The 24274-nt window shown below is 48.3% G+C and overlaps 1 protein-coding gene and 1 pseudogene across 3 annotated transcripts in view; both read right to left on the minus strand.

The window, feature by feature from the left end:
• Positions 1-24274, minus strand: part of PPARD (peroxisome proliferator activated receptor delta) — an 82091-nt gene that overhangs the window by 23660 nt on the left and 34157 nt on the right. The window lies entirely within an intron of this gene.
• On the minus strand, positions 14666-15365 carry LOC116588875 (annotated as a pseudogene).

The raw sequence follows: 24274 nt of genomic DNA on the forward strand, positions 1-24274 counted from the left end.
TATGTGTGTCCGGACATATAATCCTCCCAACAACACTAACAGTTCAGTACTATTACTACATCCATTTAACTGATGAGGAATTTGCGCACAGAGAGGGAAAGTAACTGGCTCAAGGTCACACAGAAATCCGAGTAAGGTCACAGTAACTGGAACAGCAGGACTGGAGTCCAGGCAGGTTGTCTGAGGTGTTAATCACTGCACTATGGGCCTTGCAAGTGGTGCCAGGTAAGACTGGTATGTCCAGAAGACGGTATGTCCCTGCCCTGCTGGATCTAGAAGCTGCTCTTAGCCTCGGTCTGGAGCTATCGTTGTTGAATTCTTTGTCTAGCCGCCAATCCCCAACTGTTTATCTGTCAAGAATATCCCGGGTCAAAGTCCTTCTGGATACTCCCTGCCAGAAAATGACTGCTATGGGCTAAAGACAGCCACAGGCTCTGGTCCCTGGCTCCTTCTCCAGGCATCCCACTCACCGTGTGTGCCAGCACCACTCTCTGACCCTACAGGCTCGTACTGGCCTCAGCCTTGAATGTTGCCCCCTCGACTCCTTTCCTTCAAGAGTGGGCTCTCCTGCACCCCCTTCTTGAGGAGGAAACGCTCGCCGACCAGCCTCATTCTGTTCCTTAAGGCAAACCTGGGTCGGGCCCTCCAGATCTGCGATCACTGCAGCAAAGTGCAATGTCAGGCAGCTGGTCTGGCCTCACCATGCTGTTACCAGTTTCCCAGAAAATGCCCTCTGTCTTGCTGAGTTAGGTCCCCAGTACCTGGCATAGGGCCTGGCATTTAGTGGGTGCTCTGCACACACTTGCTGGATGAACTCACAGATGTTAACCTTAGGCATAGTATTTTCAGTCCTACTTGGCATTGCCACGGTACCAGTTTCCGTGTATTACCGCCCCAAGATGCAATACTCCATAAAAGTTAATTCCAGGTGCTTCTGCGTCCAGTCTGGATTCAGATCTTGGCTCTGCTCCACCCTCTCTGGGACTCGGGGAAGATACTAACTCTTCAGAGCTCCTCAGCCCAACATTTGGGATGCTATTCCCCAAGCTGAATAGATGTCAGGAGGATTAAATAACCACACAGCCAGGGCTGAACAGTGCTGAGTATACAGTGTATGTCCAACAAACAGGGAAGGTGGCTGTGGCCACGATCGTCATGGTTGGCTCATCTTAAGGGATGATAGGGAGCAAGTGACACTGCAGATCTAGAAATGTGCTAGCCCCATTAGGAATATTAGGAATAGTCCCATTAGGAATAGGGAAATGTCCCTACTCCAGGGACCTAAGCAGATCCAGAACTTCCCAATCCCCTGCCCTACAATCAGCTGTGTAGAAGAGAACCGACAGGGAGTACCCTACTCTAGACATGTGCCTCTCCTTCAGAGAGCTGGGCCCAAACCTTCTTCTACTTCTTGTGCTCCCTCACCCCAATGTAGATGACCCAGTTGCTGCTCTTTTCCCCCTCACGCCACTCCAGGAGGATGAGGGTCAGCAGTCTCAGGATCAAGGGCAGAGGTTGCCCCATTTCCCTGGCAAGTGCTTTCAGGATCGGCAGTGAGAGAGGCCATGGAAGAATGGGCCTGCTTGACTCTGTCCCAAGCTTTCCAATCAATCATTAATCCAGGTACTGACCCAGTGCCCTGGTTTTCCAGGCCAGCAACTCCACGGGGCTCTTTGCTCCCCATTTGCCAATCCAGGTCACCCCACTCCTTTCAGGGCATAAGGAGAGGCCTGTGCGGCAATGAACAGCTGGCAGGCCACCTGAAGCCAACCCCCCAGAAGTAGTGTGGGGTGAGGGCTGGTTTTATTCAGAGAGATCAGAAACCAGAGAAAAGGCAGGAGGCCACCCTTGCCCCTCACATTATGTAATTTTTCCAGTAAGAGTCAGGCCCCTAAGCCCTGCAGAGTGGAGCTAGCGAAGCTAAAATAGAAAGAAAAGCCACCTCAGGCAGTTACAGAGTGTGGCAGAGAAGAGAGGGGGGTGGGGGGGGAGCTCTTCATCCGGGATCCGCCCTGCCTGAGTATGCTGGGAGACCCGGATGCCCAGCCATCACCTTTCCCGCTGTAAGGGTTAAGGTGCTGAGCACTGCCCTGGCTGTCTTGGGCTGGAGCTATTGAAGACCAAGGACATATCAGAAATCTCCAGTTTGGGGGCACCTGGGTGGCTTGGTCAGTTAAGAATCTGCTTTGGCTCAGGTCATGATCCTGGGGTCCTGGGATCAAGCCCCGTGTTGGGCTCCTTTCTTGGTAGGGAAGTCCGCTTCTTCCTCTTCTTCCCCTCAGTTGTGCTCTCTCATTAATTCTCTCTCTCAAATAGATAAAATCTTTAAAAAAACCCCTATAGTTTTTATAGACAATATAATCTCAGCGATGTCGAAACACGTACAAAAGGCAAAAGAAACAAAACTGGAAAGATATGGCCCAAACTGTGAATGGTACTTTTCTCTGAGGGGTCCAGCTAGGGGTGATTCTTTTTTTCTTATATTTGTCTTGTGTTCTCCAATTTCTTCACCAAGAGCATAGGTTACTTAAATGATGGGGGTGGGGGAGATGTTTAAAGAAGTGTGGTGAACAAAGAAAGCTGAATCAAACGCTGAGATACTGATGAGGTAAGAGAAAGGCCTGCCCAGAAAAGACCCAGATCTCTCCTCCTGGAAGCCCGAGGGAGAAAGGAGGATGCATCACTGCTCAGAGAAGCCTCCTGAGGTAAGGGTGGTTGTGCCAGCAGGCAGGGGGCCACATCAGTGGACTTTTCCAGAACGTTTCATCTGAGGACCTCAGGTGCTACGGCTGCGGTGCTGTCAGTGCCCCTCCACTCTTCTTCCGGGCCCTGCCAGCTGCTGCCAGCTGCTTTCATTCACTCATTCAACAAATATTTGTTTAGTACCTACTATCATGCACCGGGCTACATCAGGCAAGTAACCAACATAAATATGTAACTAGGAATGAAGACCAGTGCTCCGAAGGACAAAGGCCAAGCACAGCAGGGTCACACTCAGAGCGTGGTAGCCTAGTGTGGGTGCTCAGCAGACGCCTCTGACTGTGAAGTGGGCCTGCAGGGTCCTGGGGCAGAGGGGAGGAGAGATGTGATAAGGCCCCACGGAGAGAGGAGGATGGCAGGGCCCCTCTGAGAGCACAGGAAGGCTGGTCTAGCAGGGGCTGGAGATCACCTGGGGCTTCAAAGGGCAAGATGAGGATGTGGGTGTTTATCCAAAGAGCAGCAGAGCGCCTAGGAGGGCTCTGAAGAGGATGGGCATGGGCAGCATCCGAGCTGCATTTAAACACGAGCTTCTCTGGCTGCTGTGGAGGGCAGGCTGGAGACGGTTTCAGTCGGGTTCTGAAAAGCCAGGGTAACAGCAAACCTAGCTGGGCCACCAATGGGAAGGAGAAGGCTGCCTCCCAGAGCCCTGGAAGGCAGGGCATAGGACACAGCTGCCTATGCATTCCCGGGAAGATCAGCTCGACAGAGCAGAGGGGTGAGGCTCTTGCATCGAGCTGCATGCCTCTCCAGCTGCCCCATCGGTGCCTTCCGAGTAAAACATCAGTGTGGGCTTAGATGACCTCCAAGGTCCCTTTGGGCTCCGACGTCCTTCACTCCAGCCCCCTCGCACAGTCCTGGTCTTACTGATTCCCAGCTGTGACAAACATACACGCGGATCAGGGGAGCAGACGTGGCACTTGCTATGAAGCTGACTGCCACAAGGGGCCACGTTCCTGGGCCTGACCACTCCATCCAAGCACCCCAGACTCCCGACACATAGCTCTTGTGCCCCGCACACTGAACTGTGGACCAGCAGCCCTGCTCTGGGAGCTATGTGGTTACAAGGAAGGGGCCAGAGGTCACTACACATACCCTTTTCTTTTTAAACAACAAAGACCGGGACACCAGCCAGCTCTTTAAAGTTCACAGAACGCCTTTGTGTACACAATCCCGTTTAATCAACCCTGTGGGAGGGCGGCAGACAGGACTAATGTGTGTTGAGCACTAGAATGGATTATTTCACTTTAACACCATGATGACCCTCCAAAGGAAGCTCTAATTCCTGCTGGCCACGTGAACAAACTGGGTGAGGGAACAGAGGCTGGTGGTGACGGGGGGGGGGGGGGGGGGTGTGCGCAGCACATGGAGGCGGTGCCAGGTCTAGTGAGAGGGAACGAAACTCAGCCCAGCCCAGGAGATACGGGCCTCACAGTTGGAAGGGGGAGGTCAAAATGGGGGTTGGCAGGCCTGAGTCACTTCTGAACCTCTCCAAGGGGAGGGGAGACAGGAAAGAACCCTATAGCTAAGAACATTGGTCAGTTCCATCCAGGAGAAACTGCGGCACCCAAGTTCAAGCTTCATCTTTAACAGTGTTCATGTCCTTTGATTCTGTAATTCCCCTCATAGGAAAATGCACTGGGCTATTCGGTGCAGTGTTATTTATAATAATGAAATAACTTTTTATAATAAGGAGAAATATTATAATGAAAAAGAACAGAAATGACTCGATGCCCAACAGAGGAAGGGTTGCATAAATTAGGCATCCCCTGACAAATGGAGTACCACCCAGCTATGAAACTTACACTTCTGTACAATATTTAATAACTTCTTTTAAAGTGAAAAATAATAAAATACAGAACTACACAGACAGCAGGATTCCCATAAAAATGACTAGAGAAAGAATGGAGGCAAGTTTCCTCGTATGCTTAGATGGAAAGTGATTTACTGTTTTTATGTGGCTGTACTTTTTGAACTCGATATACCAAACACGTATTATCTTCACCTTACACTTAACCCATCACAATATGCGATACCATTGCTGGATCCTCCCTCCTTACACCTTTTTTTACTTGGCTCTTAGGCTTGCTGGCTGCTCCCACACAATCTCTTTTGCTGCTCCCAGTCAACTCCCAGTCTGAAGGTCTCTTTCATTTTCCAGCTACACTCGCTCCCTACGTGACCTGAAGCTGGCTCGTAGCTTTCAATACCTTCAATAAATATGTTTATGATTCCCATATTTAGTTCTCCAGTTCCAGCTTCTCTGACATCTCCACATGGATGCCCAGTGGTATCCGAACAGAGCCCTTGACCTTCTTCCAAGGTCTTTTCCATCTCAGTGAAGGTCATCTCCAACCTTCTAGTTGGTCAGGCCAAAATGTTAGAGTCAGCGAATCCTATGGCCTCTGCCTTTAACAAATACCCAGAACCTAATTACTTCTCACTACCTCCACTGCCATGATCCTGGTCCAAGCCAACATGCTCTCTTGCCTGGATTATTCCAACAACCTCCCAACTGGCTTCTCTCCTTCGGGCTTTGCTCTCTACTCTCCACACAGCAGATTGATCCTTTTAAGTCCAATATTGTCCTTCCTGTGACCACATCCCTCCAGGAGCTTCCTGCCCATCTCTACGGTGGCCTGTGAGGCCTTCCAGAATGGGTGCCCTGCCCTCTGGCTCCCTTCCTGGCATACTGTGCACAGGCACATGGCCTCCTTGCCAATGGTATTCAATGCAACAGGGATAACTTCCTGCAGTGTCTCTGCGGCTATTCCCTCCAGCTGAAATATACTTCCTCAGGGTTTTGCTCCCAGGTGAAAGTCAACCCAGCAATGGACCCATGAGCCAGACCCAGGTGACTGAAAGCTCCTCACCCCCTTCCTCGTCTTTGGAATGCGGGTTCTGTTTGCCTCTCCTGCTCCCCAGAGGCTGTTCCAAGGACACAGTCTTGAGATAGGGATGTGTTATTGAAAACACCTGCGTGGTGTACATGACTGACTATAGTTAAGGTCTCCTGGTAAGATTTGGTGGGTGGGGTGCGGATCCATTTGTTTTGTTGCCACACAGATAAGCCCTGCAAGCAAGCTCCCTTCCCTTATTCAAACTGTCCGGTGCTAACCTGGAGTAGCCTGCCTCTTTCTTTGGCTCTGTCTGCCCTCTGCCCGAAGTGACACCTGACCACTCAGTTTAAAACCATCCCAGCCCACCCTCAGGTACTTCCATTTCTCTTCCTGCTTCAGTCTTCTCCATAGCTCTCACCACTATCTGGAATGGGGTGAGTACACCCTTATATGTATATACATACATATACATATATGTAAGGTTTTTTTTTAAATTTTTTTTTAAAGATTTTATTTATTTATTTGACAGACAGCGATCACAAGTGGGCAGAGAGGCCGGCAGAGAAAGGGGAGGAAGCAGGCTCCCCACAGAGCAGAGAGCCCAATATGGGGCTCGATCCCAGAACCCTGGGATCATGACTTGAGCCAAAGATAGGGGCTTTAACCCACTGAGCCACCCAGGCGCCCCCATATATGAAGTATTTCTAAAGACTTTTGTTTATTGATTGTCTTTACCCAAAAGAATATAAACCCCACAAGGCAAAAATTTTCACCTGTTAGAATCACATTGATCTTCAAGTCTTACAGCCATGACTGGCTGATAGTAACTGCTCAATAAATATGTACTGAATGAATGAATAACTTTTTATAATTGAAAAAAAGATTTCCATTCATGACTGGGCCTGAAACAGCCCCGCAGAGATCTGGTCTCAGTTTCAGTTTTCCAGGGGTATCTGAGCCTGCTTTCCAGACCCTTCCAGTTAAGAGAGGAACTCATCAGGACCACAACGAACTAGAAATGCAGTGTAGGGGAAGATAGGGAGTCCAGAATCAGCAGGCTGAGGGTACCTCATTGTGGTCCAGGCCAGCTCTTTTGCTAATCTGTCAGGTGACCTTTGAAGGCAGTGGTTCATTTTACTTGGCTTAATTTTCCTCCTGGGGAGTGAGTATTGGAGCATCTATCTCCTACCTCCTGTTGATTCTAAAATCCTCTCACTGAGCAGACCCCATGGGTAGTGGTCACTGGAAAATGGCTCAGGTCACTCATAGGCCTTGGCTCCTCTCAGGGCAGGGGTGGGGATGTGGTGACAAATCCTCCAGTGTTTACACTCCAATCATGGAGGAAGGTAGGCCTTTTCTACCACAACCTCAGGGAAAGCTGCACACAGATGGGGAAGGGGGTGGGGGAGAGTGGCTAAGTCCAGAGAAAGAAGAAACGGTTTCTGTTGGAGGCCTCAGAGAGGGTTCAAGGCTAAGGAGAGCTGGGTTAAGATCATTAAGAAATGATTTTAAAAGTAAAACATGCTCAAGAAAACATAGAATTCAGAGAAGAAAACAAAATCAAGGATGGGGGAGACTGCTTTTTAACTATAGACTGAGGGCTGGTTGTTCTAGGTTGGGGAAATGCGGGGTGTTAGGCCCAGGAAGGGGGTGGATGGAGAGAGACACAAGCAGACAGGGTGGCAGGGACCAGAGAAAGCTGGGGAAGGAGGTCATAGCCAAACCACAGCACGGAGAACCTCCCGCAGCTCTCACGTGGGGCCTATCCAACTTCTGCGTTAAGCGCACCATACAAAGTGTTTCTACATGCCAGGCATTACTGTAAGCTCCTTACATTAGTGACTCCTTGGGGCTTCGCAAGTGGGAACTAGGAAGCAGGTACTATTATCATTCCCATTTACCGATGATAAGACAGAGCAGGGAAGGGTGAAGTAATTTCCATGCCCAACGGAGCCAGGATCAGGACGCGGAGCCATGAGCCAGTCTGCCTTCAGGGTGGGAGCTCTCAGCCTCTCCACGGGACTGCTCCTCACCCCCAATCCTGAGCCCCTCTCATGCTAAAAAGGCTCCTGCAACCTGGTAGGTGAATCCATCCTCCAACAAACCTCCACTTCTGGTCCGGTCCATTTCCTGATCGCTGGTCACCAAGTCCTGACCTGCACCTCTCCCTCCCCTCAAGCCATCCTGTCCAGATGAGACCTCAGTTACCGAAGCAATTGTCACTGACCGTTCCTGACCCTCCTCCTCCTTCGTTTATCATGCCCTCCTATTGTGTGGCTCCTAAAACCTCCAATGGTCAAGATGAAGCTAGAATGTTGGAGTGGTAATACTTTAAACCTATCTTTTCTCCTACGTCAGTAAGGCGCCAAAGTTTCATGAGATGCTTTCCTCTAGGTGCTGTTCATTAACCTCTGGATAAGGCAACTGGACAAATTACAGTGACTGCCCCAGTCCTGCTGAAATCCAGACCCCCAGCATGACTCTTTTCTGTCTGGAGGTGCAGATACAGGGGAGGGGAGGCGAGTAGAGTGTTAATTCAGGCCTATATGACAAGTGTACTCCCAGCTTGGTCTCTAATATGCTGTGTACCTCTGGGTGACCTTCTAACCTCTCTGTGCTCCCATTTTCCCAACTGTGAGACGGGATTAGTATCCACATGCCATCCTGAACGGAAGAAGCAAGTCTTGGGTAAGATATTCAATGTGAAAAACATTTGTATTATACAATTTGCACACCAAAATATCAATGGTGGTGATCTCTTAGGGTTAATATTTGTTTCTTCTCTTATTGCTTATGTGATTTTTCTAAATTTTCTATAATGAACATGCACTATTCAGTAAGTAAAAAGAAAAAAAAGGTTTTAAAAGTGTGGTCAAACACGAGACATCATTATTTTAGAGAAGCGAGATGAAGCAGAACAAGCTAAAGAAGTCAGTCTCATGATGTGACATTCTGGCACATTCCTGCCATGGAACTCTCTGCAGAACCCCAACCCCCACCAGAGCAGCAGACGGTACACATGTGGGGCCACGGCAGGATGGCCCTGACACCCCGCTGGGAGGGGATGGCAAGGGGTCCCTTCTCACATCTGCCACATACCCATTTCATTTAAGACAATGTACACAGCCAACACACATTTGCCCAGTAACCCAACAACTACTAAGGGAAAACAGTCCGGAATGGGAGGGAGGAAGGAGGAGTGTGATGGTGGGGAGAGTAATAGTTTTTAGAAGTATGTAGTTGTAATTATTTTTAAAAAGAGGCACCAAGGGGTGCCTGGGTGGCTCAGTGGGTTAAGCCTCTGCCTTCCGCTCAGGTCATGATCCCAGGGTCCTGGGATCAAGTCCCGCATTGGGCTCTCTGCTCAGCAGGGGGCCTGCTTCTCTCTCTCTCTCTCTCTCTCTGCCTCTCTGCCTACTTGTGATCTCTGTCAAATAAACAAATAAAATCTTAAAAAAAAAATAAATAAAAACAGGCATCAATGTCTTTTGCAAGGGAGCTGAGAAGAGCCAGGAGTCTCCTTTAAAACTTCTTGCTTTCTCCCTAACAAAAGCTCTGGATCTCACTTGAGTGAAACCAGCTTGGGAACTAGGGGTGAATATGGACACCAGAGGAGGCAAAGCTTATCTGGTGTTGGATCTCAAAGACATTTTCAGAACTTGCTCTCTGTTCTCCCTGTCCTTTTCCTTCTTTTTAAGATTTATTATTTACTTGAGAGAGAAAAGGGGCAGAGGAAGAGAATCCCAAGTAGACTCTCCTCCCTGAGCAGGGAGCCCAACATGGGGTTCAATCTCATGACCCAGAGATCATGACCTGAGCTGAAACCAAGAGTCGGACGCTTCATGGACTGAGCCACCCAGGTGCCATCCCCCACCTTTGGCGCTTTCAAGTGCACACCTATGTGGTTGCTCTCTAAGGTCCTAGATAAGGGCTCATTTAACAAATATTTGAAAAGCATGAAGCCCCCGCAAAGAGGAAACCAGAACCAGAGGTAAAGGAATGAAAGTGCAAATCAAACAAGAGTCTTCAAGTCTCAGGAACACCAGTACATTCTTTTTCAACATCAAAGCCCCTTGGAGAGTCAGAAAACCGGCCCACACCCTCACCTTCCAATTTGCATTATCGTTTGGGCAGCAGCTTCTGGATTGTACGCCTGTACGACAGACAGCCTTCAGAGCTCTCAGTGGGAAAGCTGGTCAAAAAAAAAAATCTGCTGTCTCACTTCTCAGGACTCAGAGCCAGGACGAGGGATGAGCAGGACAAGATGGGGAAATACCGGGCGTGGAGAGACAGAAGGACGGCACCTGGGGAATTCATCCAGAGAGCGGAAGGCCTCACATGTCGGGTCATGTCAGGCTCCCAGTGTGGATTTCTGCCCTATCTGGCAGGAGGAAGACGGAACTCTCTTGGAAAGAATCAGGTGAAGTACTACCACTGTTCCCTGAGTGCTACCGACAGTGATGACGGGGAGTCCTGTCTATAAACACCGCTGTTCCTCTGGGGTTCTCTCCAGGGGGACCCTCTGTCCCTGCCGACCTGGCTGCCGGAGCCCTAAGGGATCTCTCCAAGATGCAGGGCCCAGGGAGGCCATCAGCTGAGGTAGAAGAACTCCCCAGAATTCCCCTCTGGGCCCACAAGGCACAGCTTGCTCCTGGTTAGGTCACAGTGGCCCTGCCCTGGATTTGGCCACTTCCCGGGAGGCCTGTGAAGATGAACAACTCAAGGAGAAGCAGCAGGAACTCAGGAAGGCTGACTCTCCTGGACTCTTAGCTCCACAGCAATAGGACAACAGGGTCCTGACACACCATATCCTGCCTGAGCCGGAGCCACTGTTTTCCTCATAACAACTGCTCACTGGAAGGGCATGAAGAACAGACATTACTCACCACGTGCTCTGGTGCTACTTGCTTTGGAGAGAGCTAACTGGGAAGATGTTGGGTGGTGGGCTGGTGGGCCGCCAGAGCAGAGGGCCACAGAGAGGCCCCAGAGTACTCTAGAGTCACTGTCGCAGCCTTCCTCTCTTCTTGCCTCCTTGAGAACCTCCACCCAACTCCTAGGGCGTCCAGAGCACGCAGGCAGTGTCTCCCCACCCACAGTGACCTGCTTGGCAAGGTTCTGCACACCTTTCCCCCATTAATACTTCCTGTCTCCATCCCCACCCCCAGGAACCCAGGCGGGCTGAGGGAATACCCCCTCCACCCATCTCGACTGCCCTTGGAATTCACGGGCCAGTCTGGGGATCCTGGGCGCTGACCCCAGCATAAGCCAAGGCCGGGTATGTGAAACCTGCACCTCCCTGTCTAGGGAGGGGGTGCTGGAACAGCGCCAGGGCCTCACCTTTGTAACATCCATACAAAAGTTTTTATTCCAAAGGTGGCTGAGGAGAGTCCAAGAGCCCGTCTAGCAGCTTACCTGAGTTGCCCACGCCTTCCTACAGCACAGCCCGCCACGTGCCAGAGAGGCGCCTCTCTTTTCCCTCTCGCCTCGGATCCTGCAAGGGCTGGTGCCCTGCTGTGTTCTGAGCAGCACTACCGAGTTGCCTGGTGCCACCAAAAGAATGATGGGGCGCCTCCGAGGCAGCAGACTGTCATCAATGACAAGGGCAGGGTTCTGGTTCAGCTTGGGAATCCTGGCTCTGCCACTCACTAGCTGAGTGGCCTTAGGCAAATTGCTTCACCTCTCTGAGTAGCTATTTCCTTTTATGTTTTTTATGTTTAACTACTCACCCCAGAGCGATGATGTAATTTGCCTACGGTTTTGGGGAGAGATGGCTGTAGAGCTTGGTCCCCCACCCCAGTTTCCTGGCTTCCAGGGCCTTGTTGACAACACCGAGATGCTTCTGAGTAGCAGGTGCAATTGACAGAGAAACACATTGGTGAAAAGTTCCTTCCAAAGGGCTCTGCCTTACAACAAAAGCAGCCTTCCCAGCCAGCAGTTTAACTAGGTGATTCAAGTTAGCATCACCTTTACTGGGGCCAACTGGGGCCATCACGCTGCCTGACGTGGAGCAACAGGAAGCACTCATTACCTATGTGGGTTTGCCCAAAAAATGATAACTGGAAATCTATTCGCAAGGAAATGACCAAACAAATATGGAATGTGGACAATCGATGACACAGTGTCAAGCAAATGCACAGACTGTTAGCACCTGATGAATCTTAGTGAAGGAAGTAAGAGACGTTCACCACACTCTTCTTTCAACTCACCTGAGGCTTGGACCTTTTATTAAATGAAAAACAGAGAGGAAAAAGGCTGTTCTGCCTTCAGCTCACCCATGACTCTCAACAGAGACTCGGATGTATCGTGTTCCATTGTCGTGTATCATGTATCGTGTATCCAGTGTCAGGAATATAAAAATTCAGGCTTCTCTGCTTGTCATGCAAAGCTTGGCACAGGGTTTTTGAAGCTCATCTTCCACAAAACTCTAAACCGTGAACCACCGTCAGCCACAGCTGTTTACACACTGCTTCCAGACAGCCAGCCATTAGCTGGAAACCCATTTATTGAGCCAACAACTTTCATGAAGTATTCTCTAAGGGTCATGCACCTTGGGTAAAGGCACCAAACCAGGCCCCAGAGGCATTATAATGGACCAGACTTGGTGGCTGCCCTGTGGAGCTTACCTGGTAGGGAACCACACAATAGTTGGCACAAGAGTTGACTTTTGTCAAATGCTGCCCTGTGATCTCATTCTCTCTCTCTTTTTTTGAGTAGGCTCCAGACCCAGCATGGAGCCCAATGTGGGGCTTGAACTCATGACCCTGAGATCAAGACCTGAGCCAAGGTCAAGTCAGATGCTTAACCAACTGAGCCACCCTGACTTGTGATAACTCTTGACTGTACTTCCATACAAAACTTCCTTCTCAACATTCTTGGGAAATTTATCTGTTTTATTTAATCCCCAAACTTGAGAAACATCAACTGAAAAGTTAGGAAAATAGGAAAGGTATGATAATCCTCTGGTGAAAATTAAAGCTTAACAATCAATCTAGAGATGTTACTGGTTTGAAAGACTCCACTGACTTCAAGTCAAAGCAGGAGCAAGAAGCTAACATGCAGAGTTGAAGGTAAAGGCTGGCATCTCGGAACCAGGACAGGAGTGTGAAGGGGAGAAAGTGGTCACAATCTAATTGAGTCTTGCTTGTAGCCACTGCCATGCTGTATGTGTGCGTTTATGGCCCCGTCTGTCATTAATGGTGAGTCGTTCTTGCAAATATGTATTAATATATTTAAATACATAGTATGTACAAATCCTACTAGTACATTCTAAGAAATAAGTCTAGAAGCAAAGAAAGCCCCTAAATTGGCAATTTTGACACATGATTTTGTGTAGTGCTCTTAATTTTGGTAGGAGATCCACCTGTTAGGTTATTCAAATACTACTAAACTACTCAGTAATGTTCACTGGCATTTTCCAGTGTCTATTTGATATGGGAGACATCGCTTCTCGGCCTTTTGGCTAAGATCAAGTGTATTTAATATGGGAGAAATACAGACAAAATATATGAGTATTGTGGAATTCTAAGGACACAAAGTCAGAAATGGATCTAAAATCTGAATTAAGCATCACTGATTAGTAAAAGCAGTAATTAAATCAAAATTGGGGCAAGCAAAGTACTTTCATCACTACAAAAGGAAATGAGCCTATATGAAGTAACGTGTACCTTGATTTCCAACTTGAAGATGCTTTTGGAAACTGCTTAACAAACAAATAAACAAAAAACAATCTGAATTGGGGTGCCTGGGTAGCTCAGTCAGTGAAGCATCTGCCTTTGGCTCGGGTCATGATTCCAGGGTCCTGGGACTGAATCCCACATGGGGCTCCCTGATCAGCAGGGAGTCTGCTTCTCCCTCTCCTTCTGCCTACTGCTCGCCCTGCTTGTGCTCTCTCTGCCAAATAAACAAGTAAAATCTAAACAAACAAACAAAAGAAATGGGCAAAAGATTGAACAGATACTTCACTAAAGAAGATAAATAGATGACAAGCACATAAAAAGATGCTCAACATCCTTAATCATTAGGGAAAAGCAAATTAAAACCAGTGAGAGACCACTACATACCTACTGTAATTGCCAAAATGAAACAAAAAGTGACAACACTAAGTGCTGATAGGGTAAAGAGCAACTGAACTCTCATACATTGCTGGCAAGGATTCAAAATGGCATAGTCACTGTGAGAAAGAGATTGCCAGATAAATATAATCTTACCATAGATCTAGCAATCCACTTCAAGGTATTTACCTAAGTGAAATGAAAATCTTTGTTCAAACCAGCATACGAATGCTTTTTCAAAACTGTCAGGAACTGAAAACTGAAAGGTCCCTCAAGTGAAGAATGGATAAACAAACTTACCAGGGACTACTATTCAACAATAAAAAGGAACAAATGAATGCAGTAGCAACAGATGAATTGCAATACATTGTGCCAAGTGAAAGGTAAAAAAATGCTATGTACTTTATGACTCCATTCATATGACATTCTGCAAAAGGCAGAACTATAGGAACAGACAATGGAGTAGGAGTAAATGATATGGGGAGGTTTGACTATGAAGGAGTAGGCCAAGGGAATGTTATTGTTTTGAGGGGGTAACTGCACAGTTCTTTACCTGAATCATGGTGGTGGTTCATAACTATAAATTTGCCAAAACTCACAGAAGTGCACACCAAAATGGATGAATTTTAGTGTCTGGAAACTTAGAAATAAAAATTTATAATTCTCTAAGAATGACTTTTAAATATTAAATGTTTGTAGTATTATCCTTAAGTCATTCCATTATTTCTATTTGGCATTCATTTTGTGTTAATGTTCTCATCCTTTAGCATTTTCTCTGATCAAATATCTAGATTGGGTAGAGATCACTTTTACATGTTAATAAAATATATAGTCTTGTCACAATATAGTGTTCCTCATAATAATAAACCCTGCATTTAATATTATGCTTTTTCATTTTTTACAGAAAACGTCGAAACTTTTACCACAGAAAAATAAATCAGATTATGGCCTCTCGTTTTTTTTTTTTTTTTTTTTTAAGCAGATAAAAGTTTGTTTTATTGAATAACTGATCTGTCTTATTGCTGAGGCCACTGTGTACAGACAAAAAAGAGGGAGTTTTATTTCTTGGTCTCTTCCTTCTTGGACAGAGTCTTGATGATTTCCTCCTTCTTGGCCTGAAGTCGCTCTTCATGGCACTTGAGAGCCTCCTTGGTCTTTGATCTGCGGGCCTCAGCCTGGTCAGCCAGAAGCTTCTTGCGAGCCTTGTCTGCCTTCAGCTTGTGGATGTATTCCATGAGAATCTGCTTGTTTTTGAACACATTACCCTTCACTTCCATGTACAGGCTATGATATGTGTGGCAATCAATCTTCTTAGATTCATGCTATCTTCTGAGCAGCCGGCGCAGAATCCTCATCCTCCTCATCCAGGTTACCTTCTTGGGCATTCGAGTACTGGCAGTACCTTTCTTCTTACCAATGCCCATATGCCTGCCCTTCCGGCGGGCCAAAGTGTTCTTCCGGCACCGAGCCTGGGAATGGACAGTCACAGGCTTCTGGATTATCAGCCCATCTTTGATCAGTTTTCGGATCTGCTGATGGGAATTGGCATTGGCGATTTCATTGGTCTCGTTGGGGTACAACCAGACCTTCTTTTTGCCACAGTGGAGGACACTGGAGGCAAGCCTCTTCTGAAGCCTGAGTGTATTCATCGTGGCTGCCGCAGCGCCGAAAGAAAAAACCTGACCTCTCATTCTTATTAAAAACTCATACATGTGAAAAATGACAAGTGTTTCTACCCTACAATCCAGTAATCATACCACTGGGTATTTACCCAAAGAATACAAAAACAGTAATTCAAAAGGAAACATGCATTGATGTATGTTTACAGCAGCATTATTTACAACAGCCAAATCATGGAAGCAGCCTAAGTGACCATCAAATGATGAATGGATAAAGAAGATGTGGTATATATACATATAATGGAATATTACTCAGTCATAGAATGAAATCTTGCCATTTGCAACATTTGGTGGAGCTAGAGAGTGTGATGCTAAGTGAAATAAGCCAGACAGAGAAAGAAAAATACCATACGATCTCACTCACTGTGTGGAATTTAAGAAACAAAAAAACCAAACAAATGAAAGAAAGAGAGGGCGAGAGAAACAAACCATGAAACAGACTCTTAACTACAGAGAACAAACTGGTGGTGACCAGAAAGGAAGTGGGGGGGGGGGGGTGCCGAAACAGATGAAGGGAATTAAAGCGCGCACTTGTCACAATGAGCACGGAGTAACGTGTAGAATTGCTGAATCACTATATATTGTATACCTGAAACTAATATAACACTGTATGTTAACTATGCTGGAATTAAAATTTAAAACTTAATAATTTTTTTTAAAAATATGACTAAAAACTCATAAATGAAATGTTATGAAAGATACAGAATAACTTATGATTTGGGGAATTCTTAGGAAACTCAATTCCTGGTTCCCAAATCCTGAAAAGTTAGGAGACATTGGGAATTCGGAAGCACCAGAATCTTGACACTTTGCCAGGTAGGCTTTGCTAAGACCCCACCAACCTAGCAACCTCCCACCCACCTCTAGCCAGAGCCCCTCTACTAAAAAATTGTTTACAGGATTGATTTGGGAACTCTGTGCACCAGCACTGACCTAGACTCACTCCTACAGGGGGATGTCAAAAGGAATAAGTCAGAGACTGCCCCTGAAGACAGCGAGCACACACAAGCTGTGTGACGGAGGCCACATGGGAGGTGGACACTTCCGACGAAGAAATATTTCTAACTCGGGATGAGCAGGGATCGTTTTGGAGTAGTTGCTATGGTCCTTCTTCCAACAGAGTCAGAAAGTTCGGAAAGGCACTCCCAGGGAAGGACAAGTGAGGAGGCAAAGCAGCTGAAAACACAGAGCAGCTCTGGGAACAGAGGGGTTCCCCGCTTTGGTTGGGGAGTCCGCCTCTCTGATGGACAGATAAGGGGCCCCAATATGGATGGCCCTGACTTCCTACTTACTAAGTGGGACTTAATTCTGAGGCAAGGGGGAGGGCAGAAGCAGAGAAGTGCTTTGGTTCCAATGCCTGTAAGACCAGAGAGAGGCTGAGAGACTCTCACTAAGGGGTTTCTGAAACAACACAGTGAGAGAGGGTGAGGGTCTGAACTCTCAACTCTCAGTCCTTCCAAACACAACATTGTGTTCACCCAGAACTTTCCAGCACATTGGGCTCTCTGCCTCTGGGCCTCCGCACAGGTTGTTCCTTCCAACTGGGACACTTCACCTTTCTTAACCTAACTAATACCTCCTCATCCTTCAAATCTCAGCGAATAGACAATTTCCTCAGAAAAGCCTCCTGCGATGTGCTCCTAAGTCCCTGTATTTCCGCAAGCACGGCCCTTCCCACACTTTCCGGCTACTGCATTTTACTCACTGATTTATTCTGGGGATATGCTATTTATTTGCTCCTTTCCCTACTCTGTAACAGGAATATAACACACCTAGGGTCACGGGGTATGGTTTGCATTAATCTTCCACATGTAGCCCCGCTAAGTCTTACATTTCTCAACAAGATCATCACTCAGTTCAAGATCCCAAACATTTCCAGCATCCCAGAAGGTTCTTCAGGCCCCTTCCCAGTCAGGAACCACTAGTCTGACCCATACCAACACCAACCAGTTTTGCCTGTCACGCACACAGTGTCTCCAGGCTGCAGTGTGAGCACCCACAGAGTTGTTCTGCTGCTCTCTGGACACCAAAAGGGCTGAGCACAAAGCAGGCCTATGAGCATCTGCTAACTGAATGATGAGACCAGGCTAGACGGGGAAGCAAGAGTGCCCAGGGCCCCGAGCCCCAGCCAATGTTTGCAACTCCATGCCTCTGCTCATGCCTGCAATGTCCTCCCTTCTTTATTGGTCTCATTCCTACCCCCATCTCTTGTAGAGGTTTGGCTCAAGTCCCACTCCCTTTGGGGAAGCTTGCCCCAAGGCATCCTCCACCCACCACATTCATTCCGCAGATGCTGCTTCCCAAGACCTTTCCGGGCACATATGTATGAACCTCTCAATCCTGCTCCCCAAACAATTGGGAGGGCAGATGCTGTTTTACTCTTCATTAAACAAGAACCAACCTCTCTCGCCTCCTCACTGCTCACAGAGTATCCTGAGCTGCAAAAAATTTCTTCCGGTCTGTCTTCCCCCTAGGGCTAGGAGGATCACACCAGAAAACTGCTGGAAAATTATTGGCTATATGTACAACAAAAAAAGATTGAAAAAAAAAAAAAAAGAATGCAGTGGATCTGTACCTTCTGATGGGGAAAAGAAGTAAAAGACATACTTAAGCAAAGAGCCAGGTGTCCAAACAATTTCTATGCTCCCCACTGACACAGGGGATAGGAGGAGGAAGAGGAGAAATACACATACACTTGAGTCTGTGCCTGGAAAATTTTGGAAGAATACACAAGAAACCGAATACCCTTACTTGTACCCCCCCGGGGAGTGGGGCTGCAGTCCCACAGCCATTCAGCCGCTTTTGGTCCTATAACTGTCTCACCCATCGGCAGGGTATTTTTATATAAACAGACATTTTAACATAAAAACAAGGTAAAATGACTGAAGTTCATCCTGAGGGTAAACTGAGGACAGCCTGGAGACAACCAAACTCGGGCCCCAGACTCCGGGCAAACACCACAACAGGCCTGGCAGCAGAATTTCAGCACAAGTCAGCCTACAGCCTGTGGGCTCACCTGTGCCAACCCCTGGGGCCTTGGGAGGAGCAGCGTCTGATGCAGTGTTGCCTTCTGCTTAGCAGCCCAAAGCTAGGAGCTCAGAGCGTAGGGCCACATCAGGCAAAGTGCTACCCACCCTGCTGTGTGGCTCAAACAGGTCTGGGCCTCAGAGGAGCCTGGCTTCCCCATCTCCCAATGAACATACACATGCAAGGTTGGGAGAAGCCACCTAAGGGGGAGGGGCAGAAGGACAAGGGTCCCCAGGGGGCTTCTGGGCTTCCTGGCTCTCCCAGCGGTGGGAAAGAAGACTGCAGCAACCTTTCTGCAAGGCCTGTCTCTTTCTCTCATCTGCAGGGCCACCCATTCTGAAGCCTTATCCTTGACTTTGAGGAATTACAGGAGCTTCAAGGTCAACCAAGAAACTCCAGCTGCCAGATGAGCAGTGAGGTGGGTTCCATTATCACCTTCCTGGTTTATGTTTGGGTGGCCTCTTGGTTGACATCTCAACCTTGAAGTCAGACTCCCTGAGCTATTCCCTCATCCCCTCAGGAGCCCCCAAGATCCAAAGAGTCCAGGTACCCAGTGAACCAAGTACTGTCCATCCAAGTGCCCAGTATCTCCTGGCTCACCTCAACTGAATGACTACAACAATCTTCTAAAAGGGTCCCCTGTCTCCATTCTTTGCCCCCTCCCCAGTCTGCAGCCAGAGTGACTTTTGAAATCACAAACTGAATCACATCTACTTCCGTGCTTAGGACTCCTCAAAAACTTTCTGCTGCCCCAAGAATGAACTCAAGCTCCTGGCTGGGCCGTACAAGGCCCTTCTTGATCTGGGCTCTGCCTCTCTCTCCAGTCTTTCTAGGGACTGCCCACTCTGCTGCTGGCTCTTCCTTCAACAGCCTTTAAAATGATGGCCCTCCCCTCATGCTCCTCCCTGGTTTTGTCCCTCGCTGGCTCCCCTCCTTGCTGCACAAACCATCACTATTATTTTCACACAGTGACCACATCCTTAGATCTCCGTCCCCGGCTTCTCACCTGCTGACTGCCTCAACAGCACACAGAGGCCTCACAGGACCCCGTCACGCCTCCCAAACCCAGTGATCCCTGGGTCAGGCCCCAGGCAACCCTGCCCCTCATGCCCAGTAGGCAATAAGTGCTCATGTCCTCTCCGGCTACCTCCCCCTGCAACTCCTCCCACACTCCTTGTCCCTGTCAGTGGGATGCCACCCTGGGTCACAAGGGCTCAAACATCAGCATCAGGTCCTCCCTCACTACTGACTCTTCAACTGTCCTTTGTCCCCTTTCCCTGACTTTGCTGGCTCAGGCCCTGGACACCCCCACCCGGAACTGCCCCCAGGTGCTCCCTTGTTGCAGTCCAGACTCCATCCTCCTGCCAGGGACATTTCTTAAGTCCGGACACAATCTGTCACAGCCCTGCTCACAAATCTCCTGGAGCTCACTGTGCCGAAAAAAGAAAATCCAACTCCTTCCTGTGGCATCCAAGGCCTCCCACGCCCTGGCCCCAATCTATCGTTCCAGGCACCATGGGGAAGAGCAGTCACAAGAACCGATGTGGGCCAAGTGCTTCCCACGTGCCTCTTAATCTCTGTAACAACCAGGATGACAATTTGGCAGATGAGGAAACCGAGGAGGGCCGAGTTAAGTCACTTGCCCAGGGTCACAGTGAAGCTCATAAGGAGTGTGCTTGGTCATAAATGTCAACCTTTTAACCCATTAGTAATCCCTGAAAGATTACATCCTTAAGGGCCAGAATACACCTTTAAAAATAATCTTGGCAGCAAGCTTCTTGGGGGCCTCCCTGAATTCCCAAAGGGAACTGGGTAAGGGGAGGCAGAGGAGAGAGGGCCAGTGGTATCCCTGAGATCAAAATCAAAGAGACCACAGGTCAGAGAGGCACCTGTTTACTTCATGAGGATGAAATAATCATGCTTATCTTATGGGGCCGGGAGGATTTTACTCCTCTAAAGGTTTCATTTGATGACAAGCTGCCAGGGACACAGCAGAGCGTAGCCAATGCTAGGGGGCTGGTGAGGAAGACCCCTCCCGATGTCCACCCTGTTCCCGGAGCGAGAGGGCAATGTGCCTGCCCCTAGCCTCTAACTGCCTGTGGGCCTGCAACCTGGATCTCTGGATGGGTGGCCTCAGCCCAGAGCTTCCCACTCAGCTGTCAACTGTTCCCACTTCCTCAGGTCCTAAGGGCTGTTGCTGGGGCCAGAATGAAGGGGCAAAAACAACTCCGGCGACGATGACCACGCTGGTAATGGCAATACAAGCGAGAGTGAGCAGAGGAGAGGGCACAGAAGAAGGCTGGCGTGACAAACTCAGGAGAATGCCTGGGCCCGGCAGGCACGTGAGGTGTGGGAGGTGTGCTTGCTTGTGCCTTCCTCCATGCCACGCCTCTTTTTCTATGACCCCATGCTGGCTATGCTTGTTGACATATCTGTGTCTCCCCTCTGGAACAGGGACGTCCTGGCCTGTCCTAATAACCAGCAAACTGTAGGTGCTAAATTCATACTAAATGAATCGTGGCAGACTCTACTTACAAGTCATTAACCCTATATCCACTCTCCCCTTTCCTCTTAGTTATAGAATCTGGATTTTATTTCAGGTAGCAACATGTCCAGCTAAAAGACTTCTCAACCTCCCCTGCAGCTATGGGAGGCCAAAGAGGGAAGTGGAAGCTATTGGGGAGGGAGGGGGAGGCTTCCAAGAAAGCTCCTGAAGAAGGAGAAAGACAGCTTGGCATTGTCTTTTCTGTTTCCCCTCACCACCCTCCTTCCTGGAAACCTGACTTGATGGCTGGAGCTCCGCAGCCATCTTAGACCATGATGCAGGTCTGGGCTTGGAAGCCACACACTAAGGATGGCAGAACAGAGAGGCTGGCCCTAGACAGGCTTCTCCAGATTTCTTTTAAAAACATAACAGAGAATAAACTTCTACTGGTCTAAGCCACTGCTCTTTCTGATCTCTGCTTACCAACTGCCAAATGCAATTTGCAACTGATTCATGAATAAGCCAATTAAACATGTTTTCTTAACTTACTCATCGCTGACTTGCAGTTCAAAGGCCAGTCACCACCTCTAACCTCTCTGGCCCTTGCAACACAACAACGATTTGCCATTAATTTGGGATACCAGGGAGATAGAGGGACAGAAACAATACAAGGATGAGGTGGTACAAGGTGGTAGGGAATAAAGGTGGCAGCAGGAAGGGGAGCAGGAAAATGAGGGGCAGAAAAGAGAGGGATGTGGGGGGAAGGCAGGGTAGGAACAGAGGGCAAAGTGTGTCAGAGAAAAGGAAAGGGGAAGACGAGAAGCAGGGCAGAGACCATACAGGGAAGGGGAAGGGAATGGTGTCAAGATGTGCTGCGACAGCAGTCACCATTTAGAGAGCACGCGCTGTGGCCTGGGCATTGTGCCAGACATGGATGATCCTCTCTAATCCTCATCCCCCTGAGGTCTGTGCTATCATGACCATTTTACAAATGAGGTAACTGTGGCTCTGAGATATTAAATAATTTCCCCTCAGTCACAGAAAGTGGTAGAGGCAGAAGACATTCCTGATGTAGGCTTAAAAGGGAGGGAGGGGAGATGTCACTCTTCCCTCTTTCTTTCTCTATCTTTTTTTTTTTTTTTTAAGATTTTATTTATTTATTTGACAGGCAGAGATCACAAATAGGCAGAGAGGCAGGCAGAGAGAGAGGAGGAAGCAGGCTTCCTGCTGAGCAGAGAGCCCGATGTGGGGCTCGATCCCAGGACCCTAGGATCATGACCTGAGCCGAAGGCAGCGGCTTTAACCCACTGAGCCACCCAGGAGCCCCTTTCTTTCTCTATCTTGCTGCCTGGGATGCAGATGTGACATCTAGGCCCATGACAGCCATGCTGAACAACAGTCACACCCTAAGAATGACAGAGCAAGGAACGGGAAGGAGCTTGGGTCCTTTATGACTTAGTGGAGCTTCCACACCTACCTCAGACTACAGACTACCTAATCCACTTGGAGTCCCTATCCATAAATCCCACCTGTAACAACTTCAGACCTCAATTTGCTCAATTTCCCTCCAATCCTCAGTAACAGATTCCAAGGCCCACTCCCAGAGATCCTGATTCAGCAATCACTTTGAGATGTACTCTCCTAGAAAAATGGAGTCAGATTAGTAAAGGCAAAGGAACAATCTGAGAGTCTGCAGGAAAATCCTTGATGCCTCAAAAGCAGCAATTGCTGGCTGCTGATCTGCCCCCAGGAGACCAGCAAGTGCCACTGTAAAACTAACCTGCCATTATGTAAAAAAATGGAATGAAGGACAAGTTCATAAAGACACATTTGGAGCCATTCCTCAGAAACCTAAAAGGTGGCCCTAGTCATCTCAGACCAGTCTGTAACAGTGCTAGCAAATCACCCAAGAAAAAAATACACTGATGGTCCAAACCGCCCAAAGCAGAACAGCTAGGCTGTTGTGAGGGCCAGCTTTGCACAGAGCAGCACCACTCCAAATTGGTCTCCCATTATCGCCTGCAGATTCCTGTGTGCTAGAAATTCTCTCCAACTCATGTCCCAGGAGAGGGGCTGTGTTGTTACTGTTTTGGTGTCTTCGGGAGGAAGGCCCAGCAGAGCAATGGGCACAGAGGTTCTTAATTCACGGCTACAGACTGAGAATGGTCAGGAAAGAACTAAGAGAATTGGGGTGTTGGCCGAGCTGTCCACCAACCCTTAGCCCTATGCCTCCCTGAGTTGAGGTTGATTCCTGAAGCCCCAGACATGGGGACTCAGAGTCAGTGTGGTCATCGCTATCCTCCCACCAGACTACTGTCTGCCAGACTCCCTCTGGGGATCTTCGAAGATCAGATTCCCTTCTCTTCTGAAGCTATTCCTGTTTTGGAGTCCCAGGAGTCCAGAGGATTCAGGCAAAGCCAAAGAGGGCTGGCACAAGCCTGTTTAGCTCTGGCCCAGGCATATCCAAGCCACCCCACCCTCTTTTTTTTTTAAAGATTTTATTTATTTGGCAGACAGAGATCACAAGTCGGCAGAGAGGCAGGCAGAGACAGGAGGAAGCAGGCTCCCTGCTGAGCAGAGAGCCTGATGCAGGGCTCGATCCCAGGACTCTGGGATCATGACCTGAGCTAAAGGCAGAGGCTTTAACCCACTGAGCCAACCAGGTGCCCCCAAGCCACCCTTTCTAAGGGACAGAAACCTGAACTGGGCTTTCAGTCATGGGCTAGGTGACACATAGCTCTGAACACCAGAGTTTTTACACCCTGGTCTCCTTGGATGCCCCGACACAGAACCGTCCACTCCTAAAGCAACTGTCCTTTTCAGAACTGCAGCCTTATTCTGAAGTTAGAGGTTCTTAGGGTCACAAAGGATTATAATTAAATAAATTTATAATTACATAAATTAAATTATAATTATAATAAAGTTTGTACTACTCTCTCTGGCACTTGGAGAAGCAAGTTTAGGGACGGAATGTGGGCATACATCCTTAAGGCTGGAAACCACTTTAATTTGCAGGATTCCGTGGCTTTTTCTGGCTGCTGTCTTGCTTTAAGTCTCTGGCACCAGCAGCTAGGTTGAAAACTGCTACCTCGTGTCTCCGCCACACTGCCATCAACTGGGCACAAAACTTGCAAAAAGATGAACTCCCTGCTCTCTCCACCTGTTCTCTCTTTTCTCTCTCTCTCTTTCTGCATTGGTGGCTCTTGCCACTCCCAGCTTGCTTCTATTTGACTAGAGAAATTCAATGCAGTTCCATTCCACTGGCAATACGGAGCAGCCACTAAGTGACAGAAAGAACAAACACCAAGAAGAACAAGACCCTGTTCAAAAGGGGGTCAGAGTATGGTAGGGAGACACATAAACAAGCAGCCACCCACAGTGTAATAATTACTGTAGAAAGAGACCCCAAACACAGACAGAGTAATGGCCACTCTG

Source organism: Mustela erminea, chromosome 4 (genome assembly GCF_009829155.1).
Source record: "Mustela erminea isolate mMusErm1 chromosome 4, mMusErm1.Pri, whole genome shotgun sequence".
Lineage (NCBI taxonomy): Eukaryota > Metazoa > Chordata > Mammalia > Carnivora > Mustelidae > Mustela > Mustela erminea.